The sequence below is a fragment of the Protopterus annectens genome, chromosome 2.part1 (genome assembly GCF_019279795.1).
Source record: "Protopterus annectens isolate FY-2018-M chromosome 2.part1, PAN1.0, whole genome shotgun sequence".
NCBI classification, from domain to species: Eukaryota; Metazoa; Chordata; order Ceratodontiformes; family Protopteridae; genus Protopterus; species Protopterus annectens.
In genome coordinates this window covers 957,292,411-957,300,916 of record NC_056729.1, presented here as the reverse complement: position 1 = coordinate 957,300,916, position 8,506 = coordinate 957,292,411, and positions in this window count along the sequence as shown.

Sequence of the window (8,506 nt, the reverse complement as noted above, 5' to 3'; positions counted from 1 at the left end):
GCGTCTGCAGTGCCCAAATAAGAATATTAATTACTTCCACTGGGCGGGCCTAATACATCTCGGCCAACCAACACCTGCACACTTAGGCCCATTATTGCATACCCATGGTTCACCTACCTGACACCCCTCTACAGTACTAATGACTCATACTTACTGTGAGCGCAGCTGAGGTATGAACACACCCTACACACTGACAACTCTCCCCGTCTCGGGACACATGTTGTACGTTTTGTCAACTCATGTGTTATTACACTTGCACAACTTACTGTTCCGTGTACAGCTACATCCTGCTCATGTTGATCACCACAGGTTCTCCTGTATGGCGAATTTTTGGTGTCAAACAAGGGACCCTGTTTTCCATGTTTAAAGTGTAGACCTTCCAGATCTCTCCCACTGGTACTTTCCTGCCAGTGTTCTGGATAGCAGTGGTGTATTTACCTTTATTGCGTGTCTGTATTTCTGACCGGCCTAACTGGGGAGGTGTGGGAGGTAAATGCTTGTTTATTGGACCTCCCACTAACATATGCCTGGTCTGAACATATGTTACCCCTAATTGATGTAAGATCACCTAGTTATGTACATGTGTATATCTACAGTAACAGATCCTCGTGGTGGCCTGCAGAGTGATCCAAGCAGCAGAGAGCTAAAAGAGTGACTTTCTACCAGATATAAGGATTTTTTGTGGCTTTCCCACTGTTATTAAGCTAGCGACTGCATTTCGCCTGTTTTACTGCTACTTTAAGTGATTTCTGCATTTTACACTGTTTATTGCACTTTAAGTTACTAATTGTTGCAAATTGTTTCTGTAGGCTACACACTAATGTGTGCTAGCCGATTTAAAGCATTTATAGCATTTACTGTCTGTTTTTCTCCTTGTCTCTGTAAAAAAACAAAAAAAAAAAATCTCTTGCTTTCCCGCCTTACTGAACTAGAGTAGTCCAGTTTCAGAGTTGCTGATCCCTGGGCTTTGTTTTTAGTTCCTGTTACTGATCCATTGCCTTATTAGGAGGGAGGAAGTTTCTTTGCTTACCAGTGGGAGTGGGAAGCACTGAGCAGCCTTTCTGTCCGATTTGGTGAAGTTTCAGCCAGAAACTAGTAGTCCATTGGTCGTTTTGGGCCATTTCCTAGCTCCTTTCAGCCCCCTGCTATAAAACACACTAAACACGCGTTTTCCAGCTTGTACCAACTCAGCACAGATCCTCGTGGTGGCCTGCAGAGTGATCCAAGCAGCAGAGAGCTAAAAGAGTGACTTTCTACCAGATATAAGTATTTTTTTGTGGCTTTCCCACTGTTATTTAAGCTAGCGACTGCATTTCGCCTGTTTTACTGCTACTTTAAGTGATTTCTGCATTTTACACTGTTTATTGCACTTTAAGTTACTAATTGTTGCAAATTGTTTCTGTAGGCTAAACACTAAAGTGCGCTAGCCGATTTACAGCATTTATAGCATTTACTGTCTGTTTTTCCTTGTCTCTGTAATAAAACAAAAATATCTCTTGTTTTCCCACCTTACTGAACTAGAGTAGTCCAGTTTCAGAGTTGCTGATCCCTGGGCTTTGTTTTTAGTTCCTGTTACTGATCCATTGCCTTATTAGGAAGGAGGGAAGTTTCTTTGCTTACCAGTGGGAGTGGGAAGCACTGAGCGGCCTTTTTTCTGATTTGGTGAAGTTTCAGCCAGAAACTAGTAGTCCATTGGTCGTTTGGGCCAATTCCTAGCTCCTTCAGCCCCTGCTATAAAACACGCTAACGCGTGTTTGATTTTCGCATGAGTTACCACTGTTGCACACAAGAGCAGCGCGGTTAAACAAGGTTAAACTATTTGGGCCATCTAAATTCCACTCTTCCAATTTTCCCTTAGAACTACCTTCCTCGAGCTGTACTGCTGATCTAACCAGCATATCCTATAACTGAAAAGTTCATCTCTACTTGATTCCCAAGTAGACTATTCTCTATCTGTAAAGCCTAGCACTTACTCCTACAGTACTTGCACCTTGATAAAGCACTCTTATTATAGATAGTACCCCACCAGCCTAAAACCCACTTCCCCGGAGTCCATTGAAAGTCTCTTTATCTACTACTTCTAGTATGTCAAGGGATCAGTTGCTAGTGTCCTCTCCAGCTCAACTGGTGAACCTGGGAATATTGAGGCAATGTTACAATTGCCTCATGTACACAGACAATCCTCTCCTTCTCCCACAAAACACAAATACATGCGAGAGATGCAACTATACGGCCAAACTGGAGGCTGAGCTCTCTCAACATAGGACTGGCAAGACCAGACAGGAGGAGAAGGTAACCACACACAATACATACCCAGTCACACATGGTACCATCACAACTTCAAATCATACACATACTAACACAAAGACATACTGGAGGCTCTGATCAAAATTTACCAAAACAGCAGAGGCCACCAAAGCAGACACCCAAACAACTACCACCTCATGACCCAACACATGCAACACATAGACCACACAGTCAGAGTGTCAAACAGTCACAGCCCTTAAGGCCAAACAAAATGCCAGACACACTTGTCATTGGTGATTCCATAGTCAGACACACTGACGTCCCGCTCACCAGACTGAGTAAAGAGAAGGTCACAGTAAGTTGCCTGTCAGGCGCTAGAATCCGCCACATAACGCAAGCACTCAGGTCTCTCAACAGCAGGTACAAGTACGACTCAGTCATTGTCCACACTGGTGTCAACGACCTGAGACGTACCTCCTTGGACTACATGAAAAGGGACATCGAGGAGCTCTCTGATTATGTAGCCCAGGCAGGTATGACCCTGACCTTGAGCAGTATCCTACCTTCACCTAGAATGATGCCACAATACAGTGATAAGATGATCAGCTTTAATAATTGGCTTAAATTCTGGTGTCATTCAAAGGGGATCCAATGTCTGTCTGCCTGGGATGACATGCTGGACAAGCCACGCTGCTTCGCAAGGGACGGCTTGCACCTGTCACCCTGGGCTTCCGGATATTGGCAAAGGCTCTTGCCACCCCATAGTGCCTTTTTAGGCAAGGCTCAAATTCTAAACCTACCACCCTAGAACACCAAAAGGAAAAAACTAAGGGTAATGCTGCTCAATGCCAGAAGTCTCAATCTCAAGATGCACGCACTGAGGCCCTTCTCAATATGGAGAACATCGATGTCTGTGCTGTGACAGAAACCTGGTTCAAGGCTCCTGAGAGCACCCCAGCACTAACAGGTTTCACCTCATATCATGCGTTCCGCCCCAAAATCCGGACAACACCAAGAAAGGAGGGGGGGGGTGTCCATATTCATAAAGGACACCCACACCTCAAGGTTGGTGGCAATGCACGATGCATCGGAGACCATCCAGGTGCAATTAACCATAGGCAAGACTGCTCTGCAATTTGTAGCATGTTACAGGCCACCCTCTCAAACTCAGGAACCTCACATGGCCTTCCTGAAAACATTGGAGGGATAAATGTATCTCCAAACACCATCATACTAGGTGACTTCAACTACCCTAATATAGACTGGGAACACTACTCAAGCCCGAACACTCTAACCCAAAGATTCCTGGAGTTCATAAACTCAAATGCCATGGAACAACTAGTCACCATCCCCACAAGAGGAGAAAACATACTTGATCTCATCATCACGAACATGGGATCAAAATGTTCAACACCGGAAGTATACCCCTCACTAGTGAGATCAGATCATAAACTAATCTCGCTGGAGGTCCTCATCCCGCCCCCACCTGAAACAAAAAAGACCACAGTGAAAAACTTCTCAAAAGCCGATTTCACACTTCTAAAGACTAGTGTGGTCTCATTTAAGGCCCCTGAGCCAGTGGTAAACATTACTCAAACCGCTGAATCACTTACAAATGCCTTCTACCAGCACCTACAGGACTGCATGGATCAGGCAATCCCAAACAAAACTAAGACTCTCTGTACCAAAGGCAAGCGTCCAGTCTGGTGGACCCCAGCCATAAACAAGCTCTACAACAAAAGGAGGAAGCTACTACAAGATAGAGCAAAATCCTTGAAAGGTAAGACACCTTTGATCATTATAAGTAAAAAACTAAGAGCTCTCATAAAATCATCCAAGGCAAATTTTGAGAGAAAAATCGCCAAGGACTCTAAAGAGAATCATAAGGCCTTCTTTAGCTATGTTAGAAACCTAGGAGGAAACTCCCAGATATGCTCAGAATTAGTTCAAAATGATGTGAAAATTACTGAACCTACACACATTGCCAACATACTGGCTGACAGGTTCAGTGCAAACTTCTCCCCCCCAAAAGGAGAGATATCTATTCCAGAGGATTATAGCCCCCCAAACATCTCCAACGCCCAGGTGAGAACTGCCCTCACTAAGGCAAAAAACACAGCATCCATGGGAATGGATGGTGTCCACGGCTGTGTGCTTCACGAACTCAACGAGGAATTAAACCCACAGTTAGGACAGCTGTTTAATCTTAGCCTCACCTCAGGATACGTACCCAAGGAGTGGCGCACAGTGACTGTGGTCCCACTTCATAAGGGCGGTGCCTCCACAGACCCTGGAAATTACCGCCCCATTAGCTTGACAAGCCTTATGTGCAAAGCCATGGAGAGGATCATAATGGAACTCATAAATAAAGACATAGGGAACTTGCAGACTTTGGATCCAACCCAGTTTGGCTTTGTCAAAGGCAGATCCTGCCTCTTAAACTTGGTTGACTTTTTCGAGACTGTCACCAAGGCCATTGATGAGGGAAAGGCAGTCCATACAGCCTACCTCGACCTGGCAAAGGCCTTCGACACAATACCCCACTCAGGTATCATCGAAAAACTCATCAGCTTGAATGTAAACCCATACATCACAAGATGGGTTGCAAACTGGCTAAGTGACAGAACCCACAGGGTCAGAGTTGCTGGAGCCATGTCAGACTCAAAGCCTGTCACAAGTGGTGTCCCACAGGGCTCAGTCCTGGGTCCACTCTTGTTCGGCATCTACTTTTCTGAAGTACAAGCAAACACAGGAGGGTTATCGCTGACAAAGTTTGCAGATGACTGCAAACTGGGTGCCATAGTCGAAAACACATCTGACACAGATATCCTCCAGAAGGGCCTCACAGAAACGGATAACTGGTGCCAGAGCCATGGCCTGAAGTTAAACGCCAAAAAATGCATAGTCATACCCTTCGGGAAAAACAAGGTTACCCCTAGCTACCATATAGATGGCAATCCACTGAGCACAGAAAAAGTCATCAGGGATCTGGGGACCCAGGTTGACAGTAGCCTTCGCTTGACACTCATGTTGCTAAAGTAGTTAGGAAAACCTTCTATATCGCCCACCTGATCATGAAGGGATTCACATCTAGATCAAGGGAGGTCATCGTCCCCCTGTACTCATCACTCATTAGACCTATGATTGAGTACAATGCCCCATTCGGAATGTATCTGACCAGACACCTGCTGCAGCTTGAAAGGCCCCAAAAGTTCCTCACCAAAAGGATAAAGGGTCACAAAATATGTCTTATGCTGCCCGACTGAAAGAACTCCAGCTCTATTCAGTCTCATACCGCTTGCTCAGAGGTGACCTGTGCCTGACATATAAGGCCATGTCAAACCCAGATTTGATGAATATGCTTCACCTCAAAACATCTAGATCCCTCAGAACCACAAGGCGGAGACTTAAACCTTGACACGGTTATAAATAGAACGTGCTGGAGGGACAGATTCATCACCCAGAGACTCCCTATGCTGTGGAACAAAATCCCAGTACATGTGAGGCAGAGCACCTCTCTGGCCTTGTTCAAGAGGAATCTTGACCAATGGATGGGAGATTGCAGATATACCCCAGGGATTACTTCAGTGTCACTGCTTGACAGAGGCACAGCAAAATGATATGCATAGTTTTTATTCAAACTAAAGGGGTGGTGAAAGCCACATAACTATGGGCTAGGCTTATAAATGCCCTTGGGCAGATAGCCTAGTATGAACCTATGAACCTATGAACCTATATATATATATATATATATATATATATATATATATATATATATATATATATATATATATATATATATATATTGTGTGTATATGTGTATAATTATGTATGTGTTGTATGTATATATATATATTTTGTATGTGTATATATATATCTATATATATATATATATATATATATATATATATATATATATATATATATATTTATGTATATATATATATATATATATATATATATATATATATATACACATCTGTGTGTCTGTTGTCCAATACATTTTCTGGCCATACACACTTACACATGCGTATTGGGTTTTATATCTGTTTCAACAGCATACTATTTCCTTAGTCATTATGACACCGACACTTCACTCCAGTTAACTTGTAATCGGTATTTAGCAGGTTATACAGCAGACAGATGTCGCAACATGTTCATGTACGGAGTACCGATGGTAATTGTGATGTGATACAGTGTCATTTTACCTGTTCCTCATCTGCACAGCCTATTATTCCTGCTACTATATTTGTCTGTGTACATTCATATTATTTATGTCAATAAATGGAGTGCATGTGTTACATAGAATGTACTTCAACATATTGATGTCTGCATGTGCGTATGCATATATACCTATTACGTACTAGCTGACCTGCACGGGCCAGTCCATTGGTATCAGCGCAACCAACCCTGGCACTCCTGGATCCATAATCGCATAGTCATAGTTTCTCCACCCCACCCATGTTGAGTTTCCACGCGTAACAGCCATTATCCACCTGATATCGCAGCCATGGCACACCTTTACACATTGCCCTCTCCAGAGCGTTTTGGGCCCTACACACATTTTGTACCACCTCATGTATTCACAGGGTCTCCTGCTATTTATATTTGCACATACGTGCCTTTCCTGGTGTTATGGATTACGGCCATTTGCGGGTTACAAGGGTAGGTGGTCACAACATGAACTACATTCCGTCTGTGTGTAATGTTGACATAGCAGTTCAACGATATTATGCCCACTGGTATAACCCTGCCTCTGTTGTGAATAGTGGTGCTCTGCTCATTCTTGGGCAGCTTTATCTGACTTACGCTGCAAGCACTATATAATACCTTAGTTGCTCTACATTCACTTCACAATCCTTGTGTGTGCTTTATTCTTACGGCGTTCATTCTGACAATATATATATATATATACATATATATATATATATATATATATATATATATATATATATATATTTAATGTCTGTGGATATATATCTATACACACACACACACACACACACACACACACACACACACACACACACACACACACACACATACACACATATATATTATATATATATATGTGTGTGTGTGTGTGTGTGTGTGTGTGTGTGTGTGTGTGTGTGTGTGTATATATATATATATATATATATATATATATATATATATATATATATGTATATAAGTTACATCTGTACATAAAAACATACATTTGCTATGGTGGGAGCTGCTTACACCAGCGCAGGTGCACTCGCATATGCTTACTGTGAGTTACATATGTTTACTGCCACTTCTTTGTGCTTATGTGTGCCTTATTCATTATGACAGTACCACTTTGATTGAAGGAATCCAGTTAATGGCCCCATGTGAAACACACGTTCACCTTTACATGTTTAAATGTTGGCTTTACAGCACTGAGACATTCATTCCACAAGAAAATGATATGTGCTATAGTCATACTTGAACTGGGAATGCCTTTACATTAGGCAGATGCTCTAACCCCTATACTATTGGTGTTCTGCTTCATTTATATGTATACCCATGGTTCATAGCTACCCTAACATATGCGTCAACGCTTCACTTACACAGCAGCCATTCATTCTCCTGCTGGGAAAACCATAGTACTACACATGCGACATTCCCTATTCCCTACTGCTCTGGACCCATGCTGCATGTTTACTCACTCCAAGGATATTCAGAACTCCAAAGCTTATAGTCCTGGCACATACGTGTGTTTGATTGTCAGGGTGTTCATGTGGTCATCCGGGTTTAGGCTTGTCCGACTGCAGATCAGAACTGCCTTGTACCCATTTAAAAGTCAGACTTAGCACATGGACAGAGTTGGTCCCAATTTTAACATTCTACCTGTGTTTACAGATGCAGGGGTTTGGACACTTCTGACCAGATTATTATGTTGGCACTATATAATACAGGGTGGGGGATGGTTCCACTGTTGTTTCCCTTCACATTCATTACGAATCATTTCCCATACAGTTGAATGTCCTATTATTCTGGCCATCACTTATGACTTCACTGCAGTTATTCAGTAGTACTGGCAACAAATGTGACAGTTGGTTGGTGTACATATGTGTACGGACCTCACAAACACTCAGGGACTAATGTTAACAGTAACAGGGACAAGGCAAGGACAAATCAGGGACAATCACGGACACTTTTACAATATTAGTACTATTAACTTGAAACGTGTTGACAGATTCAGAGTATACGTATTAATACTTATTTTCTGAAGTTAAAAGAGTCTATTACTCTT